The 23434-nt window shown below is 50.9% G+C and overlaps 24 non-coding genes across 24 annotated transcripts; all 24 read right to left on the bottom strand.

Annotated features, from left to right (window-relative positions):
• Positions 1 to 198: 198 nt before the first annotated feature.
• On the bottom strand, positions 199 to 270 carry TRNAE-CUC (transfer RNA glutamic acid (anticodon CUC)). Its single transcript has one exon. It is a non-coding gene; the product is annotated as a tRNA-Glu (tRNA).
• A 1149-nt stretch (positions 271 to 1419) lies between these two features.
• Positions 1420 to 1491, bottom strand: TRNAD-GUC (transfer RNA aspartic acid (anticodon GUC)). Its single transcript has one exon. It is a non-coding gene; the product is annotated as a tRNA-Asp (tRNA).
• A 517-nt stretch (positions 1492 to 2008) lies between these two features.
• TRNAY-GUA (transfer RNA tyrosine (anticodon GUA)) lies at positions 2009 to 2094 on the bottom strand. The gene is given in 2 exon segments: positions 2009 to 2044; positions 2058 to 2094. It is a non-coding gene; the product is annotated as a tRNA-Tyr (tRNA).
• A 1063-nt stretch (positions 2095 to 3157) lies between these two features.
• Positions 3158 to 3229, bottom strand: TRNAE-CUC (transfer RNA glutamic acid (anticodon CUC)). Its single transcript has one exon. It is a non-coding gene; the product is annotated as a tRNA-Glu (tRNA).
• A 1154-nt stretch (positions 3230 to 4383) lies between these two features.
• TRNAD-GUC (transfer RNA aspartic acid (anticodon GUC)) lies at positions 4384 to 4455 on the bottom strand. The gene has a single exon. It is a non-coding gene; the product is annotated as a tRNA-Asp (tRNA).
• A 522-nt stretch (positions 4456 to 4977) lies between these two features.
• Positions 4978 to 5063, bottom strand: TRNAY-GUA (transfer RNA tyrosine (anticodon GUA)). Its single transcript is given in 2 exon segments — positions 4978 to 5013; positions 5027 to 5063. It is a non-coding gene; the product is annotated as a tRNA-Tyr (tRNA).
• A 1063-nt stretch (positions 5064 to 6126) lies between these two features.
• On the bottom strand, positions 6127 to 6198 carry TRNAE-CUC (transfer RNA glutamic acid (anticodon CUC)). The gene has a single exon. It is a non-coding gene; the product is annotated as a tRNA-Glu (tRNA).
• A 1149-nt stretch (positions 6199 to 7347) lies between these two features.
• On the bottom strand, positions 7348 to 7419 carry TRNAD-GUC (transfer RNA aspartic acid (anticodon GUC)). The gene has a single exon. It is a non-coding gene; the product is annotated as a tRNA-Asp (tRNA).
• Positions 7420 to 7936: 517 nt separating this feature from the next.
• On the bottom strand, positions 7937 to 8022 carry TRNAY-GUA (transfer RNA tyrosine (anticodon GUA)). The gene is given in 2 exon segments: positions 7937 to 7972; positions 7986 to 8022. It is a non-coding gene; the product is annotated as a tRNA-Tyr (tRNA).
• Positions 8023 to 9085: 1063 nt separating this feature from the next.
• On the bottom strand, positions 9086 to 9157 carry TRNAE-CUC (transfer RNA glutamic acid (anticodon CUC)). Its single transcript has one exon. It is a non-coding gene; the product is annotated as a tRNA-Glu (tRNA).
• A 1149-nt stretch (positions 9158 to 10306) lies between these two features.
• On the bottom strand, positions 10307 to 10378 carry TRNAD-GUC (transfer RNA aspartic acid (anticodon GUC)). The gene has a single exon. It is a non-coding gene; the product is annotated as a tRNA-Asp (tRNA).
• Positions 10379 to 10899: 521 nt separating this feature from the next.
• TRNAY-GUA (transfer RNA tyrosine (anticodon GUA)) lies at positions 10900 to 10985 on the bottom strand. The gene is given in 2 exon segments: positions 10900 to 10935; positions 10949 to 10985. It is a non-coding gene; the product is annotated as a tRNA-Tyr (tRNA).
• Positions 10986 to 12048: 1063 nt separating this feature from the next.
• Positions 12049 to 12120, bottom strand: TRNAE-CUC (transfer RNA glutamic acid (anticodon CUC)). The gene has a single exon. It is a non-coding gene; the product is annotated as a tRNA-Glu (tRNA).
• A 1149-nt stretch (positions 12121 to 13269) lies between these two features.
• Positions 13270 to 13341, bottom strand: TRNAD-GUC (transfer RNA aspartic acid (anticodon GUC)). Its single transcript has one exon. It is a non-coding gene; the product is annotated as a tRNA-Asp (tRNA).
• A 519-nt stretch (positions 13342 to 13860) lies between these two features.
• TRNAY-GUA (transfer RNA tyrosine (anticodon GUA)) lies at positions 13861 to 13946 on the bottom strand. The gene is given in 2 exon segments: positions 13861 to 13896; positions 13910 to 13946. It is a non-coding gene; the product is annotated as a tRNA-Tyr (tRNA).
• A 1063-nt stretch (positions 13947 to 15009) lies between these two features.
• Positions 15010 to 15081, bottom strand: TRNAE-CUC (transfer RNA glutamic acid (anticodon CUC)). Its single transcript has one exon. It is a non-coding gene; the product is annotated as a tRNA-Glu (tRNA).
• A 1149-nt stretch (positions 15082 to 16230) lies between these two features.
• Positions 16231 to 16302, bottom strand: TRNAD-GUC (transfer RNA aspartic acid (anticodon GUC)). The gene has a single exon. It is a non-coding gene; the product is annotated as a tRNA-Asp (tRNA).
• Positions 16303 to 16819: 517 nt separating this feature from the next.
• TRNAY-GUA (transfer RNA tyrosine (anticodon GUA)) lies at positions 16820 to 16905 on the bottom strand. The gene is given in 2 exon segments: positions 16820 to 16855; positions 16869 to 16905. It is a non-coding gene; the product is annotated as a tRNA-Tyr (tRNA).
• Positions 16906 to 17968: 1063 nt separating this feature from the next.
• Positions 17969 to 18040, bottom strand: TRNAE-CUC (transfer RNA glutamic acid (anticodon CUC)). Its single transcript has one exon. It is a non-coding gene; the product is annotated as a tRNA-Glu (tRNA).
• A 1149-nt stretch (positions 18041 to 19189) lies between these two features.
• Positions 19190 to 19261, bottom strand: TRNAD-GUC (transfer RNA aspartic acid (anticodon GUC)). The gene has a single exon. It is a non-coding gene; the product is annotated as a tRNA-Asp (tRNA).
• A 518-nt stretch (positions 19262 to 19779) lies between these two features.
• TRNAY-GUA (transfer RNA tyrosine (anticodon GUA)) lies at positions 19780 to 19865 on the bottom strand. The gene is given in 2 exon segments: positions 19780 to 19815; positions 19829 to 19865. It is a non-coding gene; the product is annotated as a tRNA-Tyr (tRNA).
• A 1063-nt stretch (positions 19866 to 20928) lies between these two features.
• TRNAE-CUC (transfer RNA glutamic acid (anticodon CUC)) lies at positions 20929 to 21000 on the bottom strand. The gene has a single exon. It is a non-coding gene; the product is annotated as a tRNA-Glu (tRNA).
• A 1149-nt stretch (positions 21001 to 22149) lies between these two features.
• TRNAD-GUC (transfer RNA aspartic acid (anticodon GUC)) lies at positions 22150 to 22221 on the bottom strand. Its single transcript has one exon. It is a non-coding gene; the product is annotated as a tRNA-Asp (tRNA).
• Positions 22222 to 22738: 517 nt separating this feature from the next.
• Positions 22739 to 22824, bottom strand: TRNAY-GUA (transfer RNA tyrosine (anticodon GUA)). Its single transcript is given in 2 exon segments — positions 22739 to 22774; positions 22788 to 22824. It is a non-coding gene; the product is annotated as a tRNA-Tyr (tRNA).
• Positions 22825 to 23434: the final 610 nt, after the last annotated feature.

The raw sequence follows: 23434 nt of genomic DNA, 5'->3' as shown, positions 1-23434 counted from the left end.
AAGCTTTGACGACCAGCATTGACTTTTCTATCAGTGCTTTGTCTCTGTCCCTGAAAGGTGACGTTGTTATTAGCAGGTGGCAAGTCAAGTAAAGAAGAAATGTACGTAAAGAAAGATTTGCGATGTAAAACCTTCAAAAACGTGTTTAAATATGAGGCCCAAAAAAATGGAAGTACAGAGTGTAAAAAAAATGTCCCCTTCCCTGACCGGGAATCGAACCCGGGCCGCGGCGGTGAGAGCGCCGAATCCTAACCACTAGACCACCAGGGAGCACCCACTCCTCCCTTAGAGCAGCTGCCCCAAGACATACCAGCAGGGTCAGGCCACCTCTGCTTCTGTCACAGTGTTTGCTCATCAACTACAGAAAGCACTGAAAAGCACATCAATCTAACACTGGCAAGATAGTCTTTACTGCGCTTTCGAGAACATCAACAGACACAGAAAACACGCTGCTTTCAGGCACATCCCCAACAGAGCAACCTACTCGACCTTAAATAGGCTCAGAACTCGGGAGAGTTTGCATCCCTGCAAGATGCAAGGAACCTTCATAACACACAAGGAACTGGAGAGCGGAAAACAGCAAGAACCAATTATAACCATCCAGAAAAATACCAGTCACTGTTCTAGGTCAGCGCCTCTTCTCAGGGCAGCAGCGGGGGTCAGCGCCAATTTTTAGGGACCCCTGCCGGAGGGCAGCAGCCCTTCTCGGGGATCCCTGGAGCTCGTCCAAGGCCTCGACAAAGCTCTCAAGTTAGCCCAGACCCGATCATGAGCGCTTCTCCAAGCCCAGGCGGTTACTTTGGATGCTGGCTCCCCTTGGCCTGAGTTTAGAGTGTTAGGAACAGGACTACAAGTCCCAGAATACACTGCTATTACCTGACCGGAATTTGGTACTCGTGCTGGACCTAGGCAATATAAGATCTCTGATGAGGCTGGTCGAGAGTGCAGGCCAGTGGAAATGTTACTTTCACAAAATGACTGGAAGTTCTAAACCATTAGACTTAAACAAAGAGCTTTTTAAAACGCTTCACCGTCATAGAAAACAAATCCTCATTCAGAGCACGACCCATCCTTTCATTGATGTTTCTTTAAAAAAGAAAACGGGCTTAAATGCATTATGTTGATCATGCAGTCCTTTGATTTTCATGTCAACAATAACCCTTCGTGCACGTTTCTTTTTCCAGTAAAGTACACAGAAGCTGAACATGAAAAGGCAGAAATGCTTCCCAAAAAGTGTGCGACTTAAAAATCGCCCGTGATTGATTTGAAAAATGATGAAATTGCATTAGTAAACCTTTCAGTTAACGGAGATGACGTCATGCATGAAAAGCACCAGTACACGGTAGCAGGGGTGTCACATTCTAGATGCCATTTAAAATAGGGATAGAATTGTCATGCTTTAAAAAAGCCGACTGAATCCTCCCCGTCGGGGAATTGAACCCCGGTCTCCCGCATGACAGGCGGGGATACTGACCACTATACTAACGAGGAACCGATGCATCTCGTCCTGCTGGGCCGCTCCTCATGTGTCCTTCAAGCCGCCTCTCCACGATATGCTGCTGGTTCGTGCCATTTATCAACTCCTTCACACCAACACAGGTTGGGGGGGGGGGGCAGAGGTTCAACAAACACACACACTCTCTCCCACGATACACACACAAACACACTCACCCCTCACACCTCACAGCAGCCCTCTCGCCTCCCAGCAGACGCTCTCAGCAGCATCCCCTGATGCCAGAGTCGCCACAACCAGCTCCCAGGGCTGCTTCAGCCCAGGGGCCCCCGGCTCTGTCTGATGAGGGGGCATTGCAGCGGGGGCTGCACACAGGGGGCGGGCGGTTCGACTCTCCCACAAGCCTCCCGCCCCCCCCCCCCCCTCGCCCGGAGGAGAGAGCTGGGCTGTAAAGGTGAAGAGAGGAGGCAGGAAAAGCCCCGGCGTGTGAGGGTCTGAGAAAGAGGCGCTTTCTATTGTGAAGCAGAGGGAAAAAAAGTGAAGAGTTTGCAAAAATCCTTCGAGCCGGATTTGAACCAGCGACCTAAGGATGACAGACACTCCACTACAGTCCTCCGCTCTACCAACTGAGCTATCGAAGGCTAGGTTGGGAGGGTATGACAAGGCGCTGTATCACATGAGGAGTGGGCAGGAGCCCAGCCATCTACACACTTTACTGTTTCTAAACACCAACTCAAGGGCTTGAGAAAACACCAAACCCTCCAATGGAGACTTTCCTTTCCTAAACAAAGCAAGCAAAGGAAAAGAAACAGGCCACCTGCGTTTCTCAAAACTTCTTCCAAATGCTAGCACATCACTTAGCGCACCTTAGAACAACCAGTCCCGACACAGTTACAGTTACAAACTACCTTATAAACGCCTCTCAAGGGCGACTGTGACTGGCGCCCCGGACCAAACACCCCCCTTCTCTCCAGGCCCCCAGGTGGAAGAATAGGAGACCTCACCCGGAGGATACAGACTCCAGAGTGACGGTCTAGACCCGACCTTTGTGAGACATGACTGCACCAGGGCCGGACTGGCCAGGAGGCTAAAGAGAGAGCCCCCGCCGTACAGACAGACTGAGGCACTCCGCCCATCCTGCGTAAAACCGGGCTTGAGGAGCAGTGTCCCGCCCGCCCGTGTGCCTCTCTCCCGCCGATGCTGCTTTTCCCCATCTGGCTTTCCTTTCATAGTACTTTCATCCTCTTTGCCTCCTTCCACCCAGCAGATATCCGCGAAACTAGGTGGCTCGCAAAACACTGTCAGTCTGACAATTGGCTCGGGCCTGTAAACAGATTGGGAAGCAGCCATCTCCGAAGATATAGTATTGCAATCTTCAGAAGCAAGTCTCTTCCTTTCAAAGTTGTCTTGAAACTAGACTCTTGATAGAACTGGAGACCCATAGAAACAGGCCTCCTGGATTCGCCAATGCATCTTCCAAGTGGAAATACATCCGTTGTGAAGAATAAGCTTTGACGACCAGCATTGACTTTTCTATCAGTGCTTTGTCTCTGTCCCTGAAAGGTGACGTTGTTATTAGCAGGTGGCAAGTCAAGTAAAGAAGAAATGTACGTAAAGAAAGATTTGCGATGTAAAACCTTCAAAAACGTGTTTAAATAGGAGGCCCAAAAAAATGGAAGTACAGAGTGTAAAAAAAATGTCCCCTTCCCTGACCGGGAATCGAACCCGGGCCGCGGCGGTGAGAGCGCCGAATCCTAACCACTAGACCACCAAGGAGCACCCACTCCTCCCTTAGAGCAGCTGCCCCAAGACATACCAGCAGGGTCAGGCCACCTCTGCTTCTGTCACAGTGTTTGCTCATCAACTACAGAAAGCACTGAAAAGCACATCAATCTAACACTGGCAAGATAGTCTTTACTGCGCTTTCGAGAACATCAACAGACACAGAAAACACGCTGCTTTCAGGCACATCCCCAACAGAGCAACCTACTCGACCTTAAATAGGCTCAGAACTCGGGAGAGTTTGCATCCCTGCAAGATGCAAGGAACCTTCATAACACACAAGGAACTGGAGAGCGGAAAACAGCAAGAACCAATTATAACCATCCAGAAAAATACCAGTCACTGTTCTAGGTCAGCGCCTCTTCTCAGGGCAGCAGCGGGGGTCAGCGCCAATTTTTAGGGACCCCTGCCGGAGGGCAGCAGCCCTTCTCGGGGATCCCTGGAGCTCGTCCAAGGCCTCGACAAAGCTCTCAAGTTAGCCCAGACCCGATCATGAGCGCTTCTCCAAGCCCAGGCGGTTACTTTGGATGCTGGCTCCCCTTGGCCTGAGTTTAGAGTGTTAGGAACAGGACTACAAGTCCCAGAATACACTGCTATTACCTGACCGGAATTTGGTACTCGTGCTGGACCTAGGCAATATAAGATCTCTGATGAGGCTGGTCGAGAGTGCAGGCCAGTGGAAATGTTACTTTCACAAAATGACTGGAAGTTCTAAACCATTAGACTTAAACAAAGAGCTTTTTAAAACGCTTCACCGTCATAGAAAACAAATCCTCATTCAGAGCACGACCCATCCTTTCATTGATGTTTCTTTAAAAAAGAAAACGGGCTTAAATGCATTATGTTGATCATGCAGTCCTTTGATTTTCATGTCAACAATAACCCTTCGTGCACGTTTCTTTTTCCAGTAAAGTACACAGAAGCTGAACATGAAAAGGCAGAAATGCTTCCCAAAAAGTGTGCGACTTAAAAATCGCCCGTGATTGATTTGAAAAATGATGAAATTGCATTAGTAAACCTTTCAGTTAACGGAGATGACGTCATGCATGAAAAGCACCAGTACACGGTAGCAGGGGTGTCACATTCTAGATGCCATTTAAAATAGGGATAGAATTGTCATGCTTTAAAAAAGCCGACTGAATCCTCCCCTCCCCGTCGGGGAATTGAACCCCGGTCTCCCGCGTGACAGGCGGGGATACTGACCACTATACTAACGAGGAACCGGTGCATCTCGTCCTGCTGGGCCGCTCCTCATGTGTCCTTCAAGCCGCCTCTCCACGATATGCTGCTGGTTCGTGCCATTTATCAACTCCTTCACACCAACACAGGTTGGGGGGGGGGGGGGGGGGCAGAGGTTCAACAAACACACACACTCTCTCCCACGATACACACACAAACACACTCACCCCTCACACCTCACAGCAGCCCTCTCGCCTCCCAGCAGACGCTCTCAGCAGCATCCCCTGATGCCAGAGTCGCCACAACCAGCTCCCAGGGCTGCTTCAGCCCAGGGGCCCCCGGCTCTGTCTGATGAGGGGGCATTGCAGCGGGGGCTGCACACAGGGGGCGGGCGGTTCGACTCTCCCACAAGCCTCCCGCCCCCCCCCCCCCTCGCCCGGAGGAGAGAGCTGGGCTGTAAAGGTGAAGAGAGGAGGCAGGAAAAGCCCCGGCGTGTGAGGGTCTGAGAAAGAGGCGCTTTCTATTGTGAAGCAGAGGGAAAAAAAGTGAAGAGTTTGCAAAAATCCTTCGAGCCGGATTTGAACCAGCGACCTAAGGATGACAGACACTCCACTACAGTCCTCCGCTCTACCAACTGAGCTATCGAAGGCTAGGTTGGGAGGGTATGACAAGGCGCTGTATCACATGAGGAGTGGGCAGGAGCCCAGCCATCTACACACTTTACTGTTTCTAAACACCAACTCAAGGGCTTGAGAAAACACCAAACCCTCCAATGGAGACTTTCCTTTCCTAAACAAAGCAAGCAAAGGAAAAGAAACAGGCCACCTGCGTTTCTCAAAACTTCTTCCAAATGCTAGCACATCACTTAGCGCACCTTAGAACAACCAGTCCCGACACAGTTACAGTTACAAACTACCTTATAAACGCCTCTCAAGGGCGACTGTGACTGGCGCCCCGGACCAAACACCCCCCTTCTCTCCAGGCCCCCAGGTGGAAGAATAGGAGACCTCACCCGGAGGATACAGACTCCAGAGTGACGGTCTTGACCCGACCTTTGTGAGACATGACTGCACCAGGGCCGGACTGGCCAGGAGGCTAAAGAGAGAGCCCCCGCCGTACAGACAGACTGAGGCACTCCGCCCATCCTGCGTAAAACCGGGCTTGAGGAGCAGTGTCCCGCCCGCCCGTGTGCCTCTCTCCCGCCGATGCTGCTTTTCCCCATCTGGCTTTCCTTTCATAGTACTTTCATCCTCTTTGCCTCCTTCCACCCAGCAGATATCCGCGAAACTAGGTGGCTCGCAAAACACTGTCAGTCTGACAATTGGCTCGGGCCTGTAAACAGATTGGGAAGCAGCCATCTCCGAAGATATAGTATTGCAATCTTCAGAAGCAAGTCTCTTCCTTTCAAAGTTGTCTTGAAACTAGACTCTTGATAGAACTGGAGACCCATAGAAACAGGCCTCCTGGATTCGCCAATGCATCTTCCAAGTGGAAATACATCCGTTGTGAAGAATAAGCTTTGACGACCAGCATTGACTTTTCTATCAGTGCTTTGTCTCTGTCCCTGAAAGGTGACGTTGTTATTAGCAGGTGGCAAGTCAAGTAAAGAAGAAATGTACGTAAAGAAAGATTTGCGATGTAAAACCTTCAAAAACGTGTTTAAATAGGAGGCCCAAAAAAATGGAAGTACAGAGTGTAAAAAAAATGTCCCCTTCCCTGACCGGGAATCGAACCCGGGCCGCGGCGGTGAGAGCGCCGAATCCTAACCACTAGACCACCAGGGAGCACCCACTCCTCCCTTAGAGCAGCTGCCCCAAGACATACCAGCAGGGTCAGGCCACCTCTGCTTCTGTCACAGTGTTTGCTCATCAACTACAGAAAGCACTGAAAAGCACATCAATCTAACACTGGCAAGATAGTCTTTACTGCGCTTTCGAGAACATCAACAGACACAGAAAACACGCTGCTTTCAGGCACATCCCCAACAGAGCAACCTACTCGACCTTAAATAGGCTCAGAACTCGGGAGAGTTTGCATCCCTGCAAGATGCAAGGAACCTTCATAACACACAAGGAACTGGAGAGCGGAAAACAGCAAGAACCAATTATAACCATCCAGAAAAATACCAGTCACTGTTCTAGGTCAGCGCCTCTTCTCAGGGCAGCAGCGGGGGTCAGCGCCAATTTTTAGGGACCCCTGCCGGAGGGCAGCAGCCCTTCTCGGGGATCCCTGGAGCTCGTCCAAGGCCTCGACAAAGCTCTCAAGTTAGCCCAGACCCGATCATGAGCGCTTCTCCAAGCCCAGGCGGTTACTTTGGATGCTGGCTCCCCTTGGCCTGAGTTTAGAGTGTTAGGAACAGGACTACAAGTCCCAGAATACACTGCTATTACCTGACCGGAATTTGGTACTCGTGCTGGACCTAGGCAATATAAGATCTCTGATGAGGCTGGTCGAGAGTGCAGGCCAGTGGAAATGTTACTTTCACAAAATGACTGGAAGTTCTAAACCATTAGACTTAAACAAAGAGCTTTTTAAAACGCTTCACCGTCATAGAAAACAAATCCTCATTCAGAGCACGACCCATCCTTTCATTGATGTTTCTTTAAAAAAGAAAACGGGCTTAAATGCATTATGTTGATCATGCAGTCCTTTGATTTTCATGTCAACAATAACCCTTCGTGCACGTTTCTTTTTCCAGTAAAGTACACAGAAGCTGAACATGAAAAGGCAGAAATGCTTCCCAAAAAGTGTGCGACTTAAAAATCGCCCGTGATTGATTTGAAAAATGATGAAATTGCATTAGTAAACCTTTCAGTTAACGGAGATGACGTCATGCATGAAAAGCACCAGTACACGGTAGCAGGGGTGTCACATTCTAGATGCCATTTAAAATAGGGATAGAATTGTCATGCTTTAAAAAAGCCGACTGAATCCTCCCCGTCGGGGAATTGAACCCCGGTCTCCCGCATGACAGGCGGGGATACTGACCACTATACTAACGAGGAACCGATGCATCTCGTCCTGCTGGGCCGCTCCTCATGTGTCCTTCAAGCCGCCTCTCCACGATATGCTGCTGGTTCGTGCCATTTATCAACTCCTTCACACCAACACAGGTTGGGGGGGGGGGGCAGAGGTTCAACAAACACACACACTCTCTCCCACGATACACACACAAACACACTCACCCCTCACACCTCACAGCAGCCCTCTCGCCTCCCAGCAGACGCTCTCAGCAGCATCCCCTGATGCCAGAGTCGCCACAACCAGCTCCCAGGGCTGCTTCAGCCCAGGGGCCCCCGGCTCTGTCTGATGAGGGGGCATTGCAGCGGGGGCTGCACACAGGGGGCGGGCGGTTCGACTCTCCCACAAGCCTCCCGCCCCCCCCCCCCCCTCGCCCGGAGGAGAGAGCTGGGCTGTAAAGGTGAAGAGAGGAGGCAGGAAAAGCCCCGGCGTGTGAGGGTCTGAGAAAGAGGCGCTTTCTATTGTGAAGCAGAGGGAAAAAAAGTGAAGAGTTTGCAAAAATCCTTCGAGCCGGATTTGAACCAGCGACCTAAGGATGACAGACACTCCACTACAGTCCTCCGCTCTACCAACTGAGCTATCGAAGGCTAGGTTGGGAGGGTATGACAAGGCGCTGTATCACATGAGGAGTGGGCAGGAGCCCAGCCATCTACACACTTTACTGTTTCTAAACACCAACTCAAGGGCTTGAGAAAACACCAAACCCTCCAATGGAGACTTTCCTTTCCTAAACAAAGCAAGCAAAGGAAAAGAAACAGGCCACCTGCGTTTCTCAAAACTTCTTCCAAATGCTAGCACATCACTTAGCGCACCTTAGAACAACCAGTCCCGACACAGTTACAGTTACAAACTACCTTATAAACGCCTCTCAAGGGCGACTGTGACTGGCGCCCCGGACCAAACACCCCCCTTCTCTCCAGGCCCCCAGGTGGAAGAATAGGAGACCTCACCCGGAGGATACAGACTCCAGAGTGACGGTCTAGACCCGACCTTTGTGAGACATGACTGCACCAGGGCCGGACTGGCCAGGAGGCTAAAGAGAGAGCCCCCGCCGTACAGACAGACTGAGGCACTCCGCCCATCCTGCGTAAAACCGGGCTTGAGGAGCAGTGTCCCGCCCGCCCGTGTGCCTCTCTCCCGCCGATGCTGCTTTTCCCCATCTGGCTTTCCTTTCATAGTACTTTCATCCTCTTTGCCTCCTTCCACCCAGCAGATATCCGCGAAACTAGGTGGCTCGCAAAACACTGTCAGTCTGACAATTGGCTCGGGCCTGTAAACAGATTGGGAAGCAGCCATCTCCGAAGATATAGTATTGCAATCTTCAGAAGCAAGTCTCTTCCTTTCAAAGTTGTCTTGAAACTAGACTCTTGATAGAACTGGAGACCCATAGAAACAGGCCTCCTGGATTCGCCAATGCATCTTCCAAGTGGAAATACATCCGTTGTGAAGAATAAGCTTTGACGACCAGCATTGACTTTTCTATCAGTGCTTTGTCTCTGTCCCTGAAAGGTGACGTTGTTATTAGCAGGTGGCAAGTCAAGTAAAGAAGAAATGTACGTAAAGAAAGATTTGCGATGTAAAACCTTCAAAAACGTGTTTAAATAGGAGGCCCAAAAAAATGGAAGTACAGAGTGTAAAAAAAATGTCCCCTTCCCTGACCGGGAATCGAACCCGGGCCGCGGCGGTGAGAGCGCCGAATCCTAACCACTAGACCACCAGGGAGCACCCACTCCTCCCTTAGAGCAGCTGCCCCAAGACATACCAGCAGGGTCAGGCCACCTCTGCTTCTGTCACAGTGTTTGCTCATCAACTACAGAAAGCACTGAAAAGCACATCAATCTAACACTGGCAAGATAGTCTTTACTGCGCTTTCGAGAACATCAACAGACACAGAAAACACGCTGCTTTCAGGCACATCCCCAACAGAGCAACCTACTCGACCTTAAATAGGCTCAGAACTCGGGAGAGTTTGCATCCCTGCAAGATGCAAGGAACCTTCATAACACACAAGGAACTGGAGAGCGGAAAACAGCAAGAACCAATTATAACCATCCAGAAAAATACCAGTCACTGTTCTAGGTCAGCGCCTCTTCTCAGGGCAGCAGCGGGGGTCAGCGCCAATTTTTAGGGACCCCTGCCGGAGGGCAGCAGCCCTTCTCGGGGATCCCTGGAGCTCGTCCAAGGCCTCGACAAAGCTCTCAAGTTAGCCCAGACCCGATCATGAGCGCTTCTCCAAGCCCAGGCGGTTACTTTGGATGCTGGCTCCCCTTGGCCTGAGTTTAGAGTGTTAGGAACAGGACTACAAGTCCCAGAATACACTGCTATTACCTGACCGGAATTTGGTACTCGTGCTGGACCTAGGCAATATAAGATCTCTGATGAGGCTGGTCGAGAGTGCAGGCCAGTGGAAATGTTACTTTCACAAAATGACTGGAAGTTCTAAACCATTAGACTTAAACAAAGAGCTTTTTAAAACGCTTCACCGTCATAGAAAACAAATCCTCATTCAGAGCACGACCCATCCTTTCATTGATGTTTCTTTAAAAAAGAAAACGGGCTTAAATGCATTATGTTGATCATGCAGTCCTTTGATTTTCATGTCAACAATAACCCTTCGTGCACGTTTCTTTTTCCAGTAAAGTACACAGAAGCTGAACATGAAAAGGCAGAAATGCTTCCCAAAAAGTGTGCGACTTAAAAATCGCCCGTGATTGATTTGAAAAATGATGAAATTGCATTAGTAAACCTTTCAGTTAACGGAGATGACGTCATGCATGAAAAGCACCAGTACACGGTAGCAGGGGTGTCACATTCTAGATGCCATTTAAAATAGGGATAGAATTGTCATGCTTTAAAAAAGCCGACTGAATCCTCCCCGTCGGGGAATTGAACCCCGGTCTCCCGCGTGACAGGCGGGGATACTGACCACTATACTAACGAGGAACCGGTGCATCTCGTCCTGCTGGGCCGCTCCTCATGTGTCCTTCAAGCCGCCTCTCCACGATATGCTGCTGGTTCGTGCCATTTATCAACTCCTTCACACCAACACAGGTTGGGGGGGGGGGGGGGGGCAGAGGTTCAACAAACACACACACTCTCTCCCACGATACACACACAAACACACTCACCCCTCACACCTCACAGCAGCCCTCTCGCCTCCCAGCAGACGCTCTCAGCAGCATCCCCTGATGCCAGAGTCGCCACAACCAGCTCCCAGGGCTGCTTCAGCCCAGGGGCCCCCGGCTCTGTCTGATGAGGGGGCATTGCAGCGGGGGCTGCACACAGGGGGCGGGCGGTTCGACTCTCCCACAAGCCTCCCGCCCCCCCCCCCCCTCGCCCGGAGGAGAGAGCTGGGCTGTAAAGGTGAAGAGAGGAGGCAGGAAAAGCCCCGGCGTGTGAGGGTCTGAGAAAGAGGCGCTTTCTATTGTGAAGCAGAGGGAAAAAAAGTGAAGAGTTTGCAAAAATCCTTCGAGCCGGATTTGAACCAGCGACCTAAGGATGACAGACACTCCACTACAGTCCTCCGCTCTACCAACTGAGCTATCGAAGGCTAGGTTGGGAGGGTATGACAAGGCGCTGTATCACATGAGGAGTGGGCAGGAGCCCAGCCATCTACACACTTTACTGTTTCTAAACACCAACTCAAGGGCTTGAGAAAACACCAAACCCTCCAATGGAGACTTTCCTTTCCTAAACAAAGCAAGCAAAGGAAAAGAAACAGGCCACCTGCGTTTCTCAAAACTTCTTCCAAATGCTAGCACATCACTTAGCGCACCTTAGAACAACCAGTCCCGACACAGTTACAGTTACAAACTACCTTATAAACGCCTCTCAAGGGCGACTGTGACTGGCGCCCCGGACCAAACACCCCCCTTCTCTCCAGGCCCCCAGGTGGAAGAATAGGAGACCTCACCCGGAGGATACAGACTCCAGAGTGACGGTCTAGACCCGACCTTTGTGAGACATGACTGCACCAGGGCCGGACTGGCCAGGAGGCTAAAGAGAGAGCCCCCGCCGTACAGACAGACTGAGGCACTCCGCCCATCCTGCGTAAAACCGGGCTTGAGGAGCAGTGTCCCGCCCGCCCGTGTGCCTCTCTCCCGCCGATGCTGCTTTTCCCCATCTGGCTTTCCTTTCATAGTACTTTCATCCTCTTTGCCTCCTTCCACCCAGCAGATATCCGCGAAACTAGGTGGCTCGCAAAACACTGTCAGTCTGACAATTGGCTCGGGCCTGTAAACAGATTGGGAAGCAGCCATCTCCGAAGATATAGTATTGCAATCTTCAGAAGCAAGTCTCTTCCTTTCAAAGTTGTCTTGAAACTAGACTCTTGATAGAACTGGAGACCCATAGAAACAGGCCTCCTGGATTCGCCAATGCATCTTCCAAGTGGAAATACATCCGTTGTGAAGAATAAGCTTTGACGACCAGCATTGACTTTTCTATCAGTGCTTTGTCTCTGTCCCTGAAAGGTGACGTTGTTATTAGCAGGTGGCAAGTCAAGTAAAGAAGAAATGTACGTAAAGAAAGATTTGCGATGTAAAACCTTCAAAAACGTGTTTAAATAGGAGGCCCAAAAAAATGGAAGTACAGAGTGTAAAAAAAATGTCCCCTTCCCTGACCGGGAATCGAACCCGGGCCGCGGCGGTGAGAGCGCCGAATCCTAACCACTAGACCACCAGGGAGCACCCACTCCTCCCTTAGAGCAGCTGCCCCAAGACATACCAGCAGGGTCAGGCCACCTCTGCTTCTGTCACAGTGTTTGCTCATCAACTACAGAAAGCACTGAAAAGCACATCAATCTAACACTGGCAAGATAGTCTTTACTGCGCTTTCGAGAACATCAACAGACACAGAAAACACGCTGCTTTCAGGCACATCCCCAACAGAGCAACCTACTCGACCTTAAATAGGCTCAGAACTCGGGAGAGTTTGCATCCCTGCAAGATGCAAGGAACCTTCATAACACACAAGGAACTGGAGAGCGGAAAACAGCAAGAACCAATTATAACCATCCAGAAAAATACCAGTCACTGTTCTAGGTCAGCGCCTCTTCTCAGGGCAGCAGCGGGGGTCAGCGCCAATTTTTAGGGACCCCTGCCGGAGGGCAGCAGCCCTTCTCGGGGATCCCTGGAGCTCGTCCAAGGCCTCGACAAAGCTCTCAAGTTAGCCCAGACCCGATCATGAGCGCTTCTCCAAGCCCAGGCGGTTACTTTGGATGCTGGCTCCCCTTGGCCTGAGTTTAGAGTGTTAGGAACAGGACTACAAGTCCCAGAATACACTGCTATTACCTGACCGGAATTTGGTACTCGTGCTGGACCTAGGCAATATAAGATCTCTGATGAGGCTGGTCGAGAGTGCAGGCCAGTGGAAATGTTACTTTCACAAAATGACTGGAAGTTCTAAACCATTAGACTTAAACAAAGAGCTTTTTAAAACGCTTCACCGTCATAGAAAACAAATCCTCATTCAGAGCACGACCCATCCTTTCATTGATGTTTCTTTAAAAAAGAAAACGGGCTTAAATGCATTATGTTGATCATGCAGTCCTTTGATTTTCATGTCAACAATAACCCTTCGTGCACGTTTCTTTTTCCAGTAAAGTACACAGAAGCTGAACATGAAAAGGCAGAAATGCTTCCCAAAAAGTGTGCGACTTAAAAATCGCCCGTGATTGATTTGAAAAATGATGAAATTGCATTAGTAAACCTTTCAGTTAACGGAGATGACGTCATGCATGAAAAGCACCAGTACACGGTAGCAGGGGTGTCACATTCTAGATGCCATTTAAAATAGGGATAGAATTGTCATGCTTTAAAAAAGCCGACTGAATCCTCCCCGTCGGGGAATTGAACCCCGGTCTCCCGCGTGACAGGCGGGGATACTGACCACTATACTAACGAGGAACCGATGCATCTCGTCCTGCTGGGCCGCTCCTCATGTGTCCTTCAAGCCGCCTCTCCACGATATGCTGCTGGTTCGTGCCATTTATCAACTCCTTCACACCAACACAGGTTGGGGGGGGGGGGGGCAGAGGTTCAACAAACACACACACTCTCTCCCACGATACACACACAAACACACTCACCCCTCACACCTCACAGCAGCCCTCTCGCCTCCCAGCAGACGCTCTCAGCAGCATCCCCTGATGCCAGAGTCGCCACAACCAGCTCCCAGGGCTGCTTCAGCCCAGGGGCCCCCGGCTCTGTCTGATGAGGGGGCATTGCAGCGGGGGCTGCACACAGGGGGCGGGCGGTTCGACTCTCCCACAAGCCTCCCGCCCCCCCCCCCCCCTCGCCCGGAGGAGAGAGCTGGGCTGTAAAGGTGAAGAGAGGAGGCAGGAAAAGCCCCGGCGTGTGAGGGTCTGAGAAAGAGGCGCTTTCTATTGTGAAGCAGAGGGAAAAAAAGTGAAGAGTTTGCAAAAATCCTTCGAGCCGGATTTGAACCAGCGACCTAAGGATGACAGACACTCCACTACAGTCCTCCGCTCTACCAACTGAGCTATCGAAGGCTAGGTTGGGAGGGTATGACAAGGCGCTGTATCACATGAGGAGTGGGCAGGAGCCCAGCCATCTACACACTTTACTGTTTCTAAACACCAACTCAAGGGCTTGAGAAAACACCAAACCCTCCAATGGAGACTTTCCTTTCCTAAACAAAGCAAGCAAAGGAAAAGAAACAGGCCACCTGCGTTTCTCAAAACTTCTTCCAAATGCTAGCACATCACTTAGCGCACCTTAGAACAACCAGTCCCGACACAGTTACAGTTACAAACTACCTTATAAACGCCTCTCAAGGGCGACTGTGACTGGCGCCCCGGACCAAACACCCCCCTTCTCTCCAGGCCCCCAGGTGGAAGAATAGGAGACCTCACCCGGAGGATACAGACTCCAGAGTGACGGTCTAGACCCGACCTTTGTGAGACATGACTGCACCAGGGCCGGACTGGCCAGGAGGCTAAAGAGAGAGCCCCCGCCGTACAGACAGACTGAGGCACTCCGCCCATCCTGCGTAAAACCGGGCTTGAGGAGCAGTGTCCCGCCCGCCCGTGTGCCTCTCTCCCGCCGATGCTGCTTTTCCCCATCTGGCTTTCCTTTCATAGTACTTTCATCCTCTTTGCCTCCTTCCACCCAGCAGATATCCGCGAAACTAGGTGGCTCGCAAAACACTGTCAGTCTGACAATTGGCTCGGGCCTGTAAACAGATTGGGAAGCAGCCATCTCCGAAGATATAGTATTGCAATCTTCAGAAGCAAGTCTCTTCCTTTCAAAGTTGTCTTGAAACTAGACTCTTGATAGAACTGGAGACCCATAGAAACAGGCCTCCTGGATTCGCCAATGCATCTTCCAAGTGGAAATACATCCGTTGTGAAGAATAAGCTTTGACGACCAGCATTGACTTTTCTATCAGTGCTTTGTCTCTGTCCCTGAAAGGTGACGTTGTTATTAGCAGGTGGCAAGTCAAGTAAAGAAGAAATGTACGTAAAGAAAGATTTGCGATGTAAAACCTTCAAAAACGTGTTTAAATAGGAGGCCCAAAAAAATGGAAGTACAGAGTGTAAAAAAAATGTCCCCTTCCCTGACCGGGAATCGAACCCGGGCCGCGGCGGTGAGAGCGCCGAATCCTAACCACTAGACCACCAGGGAGCACCCACTCCTCCCTTAGAGCAGCTGCCCCAAGACATACCAGCAGGGTCAGGCCACCTCTGCTTCTGTCACAGTGTTTGCTCATCAACTACAGAAAGCACTGAAAAGCACATCAATCTAACACTGGCAAGATAGTCTTTACTGCGCTTTCGAGAACATCAACAGACACAGAAAACACGCTGCTTTCAGGCACATCCCCAACAGAGCAACCTACTCGACCTTAAATAGGCTCAGAACTCGGGAGAGTTTGCATCCCTGCAAGATGCAAGGAACCTTCATAACACACAAGGAACTGGAGAGCGGAAAACAGCAAGAACCAATTATAACCATCCAGAAAAATACCAGTCACTGTTCTAGGTCAGCGCCTCTTCTCAGGGCAGCAGCGGGGGTCAGCGCCAATTTTTAGGGACCCCTGCCGGAGGGCAGCAGCCCTTCTCGGGGATCCCTGGAGCTCGTCCAAGGCCTCGACAAAGCTCTCAAGTTAGCCCAGACCCGATCATGAGCGCTTCTCCAAGCCCAGGCGGTTACTTTGGATGCTGGCTCCCCTTGGCCTGAGTTTAGAGTGTTAGGAACAGGACTACAAGTCCCAGAATACACTGCTATTACCTGACCGGAATTTGGTACTCGTGCTGGACCTAGGCAATATAAGATCTCTGATGAGGCTGGTCGAGAGTGCAGGCCAGTGGAAATGTTACTTTCACAAAATGACTGGAAGTTCTAAACCATTAGACTTAAACAAAGAGCTTTTTAAAACGCTTCACCGTCATAGAAAACAAATCCTCATTCAGAGCACGACCCATCCTTTCATTGATGTTTCTTTAAAAAAGAAAACGGGCTTAAATGCATTATGTTGATCATGCAGTCCTTTGATTTTCATGTCAACAATAACCCTTCGTGCACGTTTCTTTTTCCAGTAAAGTACACAGAAGCTGAACATGAAAAGGCAGAAATGCTTCCCAAAAAGTGTGCGACTTAAAAATCGCCCGTGATTGATTTGAAAAATGATGAAATTGCATTAGTAAACCTTTCAGTTAACGGAGATGACGTCATGCATGAAAAGCACCAGTACACGGTAGCAGGGGTGTCACATTCTAGATGCCATTTAAAATAGGGATAGAATTGTCATGCTTTAAAAAAGCCGACTGAATCCTCCCCGTCGGGGAATTGAACCCCGGTCTCCCGCGTGACAGGCGGGGATACTGACCACTATACTAACGAGGAACCGATGCATCTCGTCCTGCTGGGCCGCTCCTCATGTGTCCTTCAAGCCGCCTCTCCACGATATGCTGCTGGTTCGTGCCATTTATCAACTCCTTCACACCAACACAGGTTGGGGGGGGGGGGGCAGAGGTTCAACAAACACACACACTCTCTCCCACGATACACACACAAACACACTCACCCCTCACACCTCACAGCAGCCCTCTCGCCTCCCAGCAGACGCTCTCAGCAGCATCCCCTGATGCCAGAGTCGCCACAACCAGCTCCCAGGGCTGCTTCAGCCCAGGGGCCCCCGGCTCTGTCTGATGAGGGGGCATTGCAGCGGGGGCTGCACACAGGGGGCGGGCGGTTCGACTCTCCCACAAGCCTCCCGCCCCCCCCCCCCCTCGCCCGGAGGAGAGAGCTGGGCTGTAAAGGTGAAGAGAGGAGGCAGGAAAAGCCCCGGCGTGTGAGGGTCTGAGAAAGAGGCGCTTTCTATTGTGAAGCAGAGGGAAAAAAAGTGAAGAGTTTGCAAAAATCCTTCGAGCCGGATTTGAACCAGCGACCTAAGGATGACAGACACTCCACTACAGTCCTCCGCTCTACCAACTGAGCTATCGAAGGCTAGGTTGGGAGGGTATGACAAGGCGCTGTATCACATGAGGAGTGGGCAGGAGCCCAGCCATCTACACACTTTACTGTTTCTAAACACCAACTCAAGGGCTTGAGAAAACACCAAACCCTCCAATGGAGACTTTCCTTTCCTAAACAAAGCAAGCAAAGGAAAAGAAACAGGCCACCTGCGTTTCTCAAAACTTCTTCCAAATGCTAGCACATCACTTAGCGCACCTTAGAACAACCAGTCCCGACACAGTTACAGTTACAAACTACCTTATAAACGCCTCTCAAGGGCGACTGTGACTGGCGCCCCGGACCAAACACCCCCCTTCTCTCCAGGCCCCCAGGTGGAAGAATAGGAGACCTCACCCGGAGGATACAGACTCCAGAGTGACGGTCTAGACCCGACCTTTGTGAGACATGACTGCACCAGGGCCGGACTGGCCAGGAGGCTAAAGAGAGAGCCCCCGCCGTACAGACAGACTGAGGCACTCCGCCCATCCTGCGTAAAACCGGGCTTGAGGAGCAGTGTCCCGCCCGCCCGTGTGCCTCTCTCCCGCCGATGCTGCTTTTCCCCATCTGGCTTTCCTTTCATAGTACTTTCATCCTCTTTGCCTCCTTCCACCCAGCAGATATCCGCGAAACTAGGTGGCTCGCAAAACACTGTCAGTCTGACAATTGGCTCGGGCCTGTAAACAGATTGGGAAGCAGCCATCTCCGAAGATATAGTATTGCAATCTTCAGAAGCAAGTCTCTTCCTTTCAAAGTTGTCTTGAAACTAGACTCTTGATAGAACTGGAGACCCATAGAAACAGGCCTCCTGGATTCGCCAATGCATCTTCCAAGTGGAAATACATCCGTTGTGAAGAATAAGCTTTGACGACCAGCATTGACTTTTCTATCAGTGCTTTGTCTCTGTCCCTGAAAGGTGACGTTGTTATTAGCAGGTGGCAAGTCAAGTAAAGAAGAAATGTACGTAAAGAAAGATTTGCGATGTAAAACCTTCAAAAACGTGTTTAAATAGGAGGCCCAAAAAAATGGAAGTACAGAGTGTAAAAAAAATGTCCCCTTCCCTGACCGGGAATCGAACCCGGGCCGCGGCGGTGAGAGCGCCGAATCCTAACCACTAGACCACCAGGGAGCACCCACTCCTCCCTTAGAGCAGCTGCCCCAAGACATACCAGCAGGGTCAGGCCACCTCTGCTTCTGTCACAGTGTTTGCTCATCAACTACAGAAAGCACTGAAAAGCACATCAATCTAACACTGGCAAGATAGTCTTTACTGCGCTTTCGAGAACATCAACAGACACAGAAAACACGCTGCTTTCAGGCACATCCCCAACAGAGCAACCTACTCGACCTTAAATAGGCTCAGAACTCGGGAGAGTTTGCATCCCTGCAAGATGCAAGGAACCTTCATAACACACAAGGAACTGGAGAGCGGAAAACAGCAAGAACCAATTATAACCATCCAGAAAAATACCAGTCACTGTTCTAGGTCAGCGCCTCTTCTCAGGGCAGCAGCGGGGGTCAGCGCCAATTTATAGGGACCCCTGCCGGAGGGCAGCAGCCCTTCTCGGGGATCCCTGGAGCTCGTCCAAGGCCTCGACAAAGCTCTCAAGTTAGCCCAGACCCGATCATGAGCGCTTCTCCAAGCCCAGGCGGTTACTTTGGATGCTGGCTCCCCTTGGCCTGAGTTTAGAGTGTTAGGAACAGGACTACAAGTCCCAGAATACACTGCTATTACCTGACCGGAATTTGGTACTCGTGCTGGACCTAGGCAATATAAGATCTCTGATGAGGCTGGTCGAGAGTGCAGGCCAGTGGAAATGTTACTTTCACAAAATGACTGGAAGTTCTAAACCATTAGACTTAAACAAAGAGCTTTTTAAAACGCTTCACCGTCATAGAAAACAAATCCTCATTCAGAGCACGACCCATCCTTTCATTGATGTTTCTTTAAAAAAGAAAACGGGCTTAAATGCATTATGTTGATCATGCAGTCCTTTGATTTTCATGTCAACAATAACCCTTCGTGCACGTTTCTTTTTCCAGTAAAGTACACAGAAGCTGAACATGAAAAGGCAGAAATGCTTCCCAAAAAGTGTGCGACTTAAAAATCGCCCGTGATTGATTTGAAAAATGATGAAATTGCATTAGTAAACCTTTCAGTTAACGGAGATGACGTCATGCATGAAAAGCACCAGTACACGGTAGCAGGGGTGTCACATTCTAGATGCCATTTAAAATAGGGATAGAATTGTCATGCTTTAAAAAAGCCGACTGAATCCTCCCCGTCGGGGAATTGAACCCCGGTCTCCCGCGTGACAGGCGGGGATACTGACCACTATACTAACGAGGAACCGATGCATCTCGTCCTGCTGGGCCGCTCCTCATGTGTCCTTCAAGCCGCCTCTCCACGATATGCTGCTGGTTCGTGCCATTTATCAACTCCTTCACACCAACACAGGTTGGGGGGGGGGGGGCAGAGGTTCAACAAACACACACACTCTCTCCCACGATACACACACAAACACACTCACCCCTCACACCTCACAGCAGCCCTCTCGCCTCCCAGCAGACGCTCTCAGCAGCATCCCCTGATGCCAGAGTCGCCACAACCAGCTCCCAGGGCTGCTTCAGCCCAGGGGCCCCCGGCTCTGTCTGATGAGGGGGCATTGCAGCGGGGGCTGCACACAGGGGGCGGGCGGTTCGACTCTCCCACAAGCCTCCCGCCCCCCCCCCCCCCTCGCCCGGAGGAGAGAGCTGGGCTGTAAAGGTGAAGAGAGGAGGCAGGAAAAGCCCCGGCGTGTGAGGGTCTGAGAAAGAGGCGCTTTCTATTGTGAAGCAGAGGGAAAAAAAGTGAAGAGTTTGCAAAAATCCTTCGAGCCGGATTTGAACCAGCGACCTAAGGATGACAGACACTCCACTACAGTCCTCCGCTCTACCAACTGAGCTATCGAAGGCTAGGTTGGGAGGGTATGACAAGGCGCTGTATCACATGAGGAGTGGGCAGGAGCCCAGCCATCTACACACTTTACTGTTTCTAAACACCAACTCAAGGGCTTGAGAAAACACCAAACCCTCCAATGGAGACTTTCCTTTCCTAAACAAAGCAAGCAAAGGAAAAGAAACAGGCCACCTGCGTTTCTCAAAACTTCTTCCAAATGCTAGCACATCACTTAGCGCACCTTAGAACAACCAGTCCCGACACAGTTACAGTTACAAACTACCTTATAAACGCCTCTCAAGGGCGACTGTGACTGGCGCCCCGGACCAAACACCCCCCTTCTCTCCAGGCCCCCAGGTGGAAGAATAGGAGACCTCACCCGGAGGATACAGACTCCAGAGTGACGGTCTAGACCCGACCTTTGTGAGACATGACTGCACCAGGGCCGGACTGGCCAGGAGGCTAAAGAGAGAGCCCCCGCCGTACAGACAGACTGAGGCACTCCGCCCATCCTGCGTAAAACCGGGCTTGAGGAGCAGTGTCCCGCCCGCCCGTGTGCCTCTCTCCCGCCGATGCTGCTTTTCCCCATCTGGCTTTCCTTTCATAGTACTTTCATCCTCTTTGCCTCCTTCCACCCAGCAGATATCCGCGAAACTAGGTGGCTCGCAAAACACTGTCAGTCTGACAATTGGCTCGGGCCTGTAAACAGATTGGGAAGCAGCCATCTCCGAAGATATAGTATTGCAATCTTCAGAAGCAAGTCTCTTCCTTTCAAAGTTGTCTTGAAACTAGACTCTTGATAGAACTGGAGACCCATAGAAACAGGCCTCCTGGATTCGCCAATGCATCTTCCAAGTGGAAATACATCCGTTGTGAAGAATAAGCTTTGACGACCAGCATTGACTTTTCTATCAGTGCTTTGTCTCTGTCCCTGAAAGGTGACGTTGTTATTAGCAGGTGGCAAGTCAAGTAAAGAAGAAATGTACGTAAAGAAAGATTTGCGATGTAAAACCTTCAAAAACGTGTTTAAATAGGAGGCCCAAAAAAATGGAAGTACAGAGTGTAAAAAAAATGTCCCCTTCCCTGACCGGGAATCGAACCCGGGCCGCGGCGGTGAGAGCGCCGAATCCTAACCACTAGACCACCAGGGAGCACCCACTCCTCCCTTAGAGCAGCTGCCCCAAGACATACCAGCAGGGTCAGGCCACCTCTGCTTCTGTCACAGTGTTTGCTCATCAACTACAGAAAGCACTGAAAAGCACATCAATCTAACACTGGCAAGATAGTCTTTACTGCGCTTTCGAGAACATCAACAGACACAGAAAACACGCTGCTTTCAGGCACATCCCCAACAGAGCAACCTACTCGACCTTAAATAGGCTCAGAACTCGGGAGAGTTTGCATCCCTGCAAGATGCAAGGAACCTTCATAACACACAAGGAACTGGAGAGCGGAAAACAGCAAGAACCAATTATAACCATCCAGAAAAATACCAGTCACTGTTCTAGGTCAGCGCCTCTTCTCAGGGCAGCAGCGGGGGTCAGCGCCAATTTTTAGGGACCCCTGCCGGAGGGCAGCAGCCCTTCTCGGGGATCCCTGGAGCTCGTCCAAGGCCTCGACAAAGCTCTCAAGTTAGCCCAGACCCGATCATGAGCGCTTCTCCAAGCCCAGGCGGTTACTTTGGATGCTGGCTCCCCTTGGCCTGAGTTTAGAGTGTTAGGAACAGGACTACAAGTCCCAGAATACACTGCTATTACCTGACCGGAATTTGGTACTCGTGCTGGACCTAGGCAATATAAGATCTCTGATGAGGCTGGTCGAGAGTGCAGGCCAGTGGAAATGTTACTTTCACAAAATGACTGGAAGTTCTAAACCATTAGACTTAAACAAAGAGCTTTTTAAAACGCTTCACCGTCATAGAAAACAAATCCTCATTCAGAGCACGACCCATCCTTTCATTGATGTTTCTTTAAAAAAGAAAACGGGCTTAAATGCATTATGTTGATCATGCAGTCCTTTGATTTTCATGTCAACAATAACCCTTCGTGCACGTTTCTTTTTCCAGTAAAGTACACAGAAGCTGAACATGAAAAGGCAGAAATGCTTCCCAAAAAGTGTGCGACTTAAAAATCGCCCGTGATTGATTTGAAAAATGATGAAATTGCATTAGTAAACCTTTCAGTTAACGGAGATGACGTCATGCATGAAAAGCACCAGTACACGGTAGCAGGGGTGTCACATTCTAGATGCCATTTAAAATAGGGATAGAATTGTCATGCTTTAAAAAAGCCGACTGAATCCTCCCCGTCGGGGAATTGAACCCCGGTCTCCCGCGTGACAGGCGGGGATACTGACCACTATACTAACGAGGAACCGATGCATCTCGTCCTGCTGGGCCGCTCCTCATGTGTCCTTCAAGCCGCCTCTCCACGATATGCTGCTGGTTCGTGCCATTTATCAACTCCTTCACACCAACACAGGTTGGGGGGGGGGGGGCAGAGGTTCAACAAACACACACACTCTCTCCCACGATACACACACAAACACACTCACCCCTCACACCTCACAGCAGCCCTCTCGCCTCCCAGCAGACGCTCTCAGCAGCATCCCCTGATGCCAGAGTCGCCACAACCAGCTCCCAGGGCTGCTTCAGCCCAGGGGCCCCCGGCTCTGTCTGATGAGGGGGCATTGCAGCGGGGGCTGCACACAGGGGGCGGGCGGTTCGACTCTCCCACAAGCCTCCCGCCCCCCCCCCCCCTCGCCCGGAGGAGAGAGCTGGGCTGTAAAGGTGAAGAGAGGAGGCAGGAAAAGCCCCGGCGTGTGAGGGTCTGAGAAAGAGGCGCTTTCTATTGTGAAGCAGAGGGAAAAAAAGTGAAGAGTTTGCAAAAATCCTTCGAGCCGGATTTGAACCAGCGACCTAAGGATGACAGACACTCCACTACAGTCCTCCGCTCTACCAACTGAGCTATCGAAGGCTAGGTTGGGAGGGTATGACAAGGCGCTGTATCACATGAGGAGTGGGCAGGAGCCCAGCCATCTACACACTTTACTGTTTCTAAACACCAACTCAAGGGCTTGAGAAAACACCAAACCCTCCAATGGAGACTTTCCTTTCCTAAACAAAGCAAGCAAAGGAAAAGAAACAGGCCACCTGCGTTTCTCAAAACTTCTTCCAAATGCTAGCACATCACTTAGCGCACCTTAGAACAACCAGTCCCGACACAGTTACAGTTACAAACTACCTTATAAACGCCTCTCAAGGGCGACTGTGACTGGCGCCCCGGACCAAACACCCCCCTTCTCTCCAGGCCCCCAGGTGGAAGAATAGGAGACCTCACCCGGAGGATACAGACTCCAGAGTGACGGTCTAGACCCGACCTTTGTGAGACATGACTGCACCAGGGCCGGACTGGCCAGGAGGCTAAAGAGAGAGCCCCCGCCGTACAGACAGACTGAGGCACTCCGCCCATCCTGCGTAAAACCGGGCTTGAGGAGCAGTGTCCCGCCCGCCCGTGTGCCTCTCTCCCGCCGATGCTGCTTTTCCCCATCTGGCTTTCCTTTCATAGTACTTTCATCCTCTTTGCC

This window comes from Lissotriton helveticus, chromosome 1_2 (genome assembly GCF_964261635.1).
Source record: "Lissotriton helveticus chromosome 1_2, aLisHel1.1, whole genome shotgun sequence".
NCBI classification, from domain to species: Eukaryota; Metazoa; Chordata; class Amphibia; order Caudata; family Salamandridae; genus Lissotriton; species Lissotriton helveticus.
The sequence above is the reverse complement of the archived record's forward strand: the minus strand, read 5'-3'. Positions and strand labels throughout refer to the sequence as shown.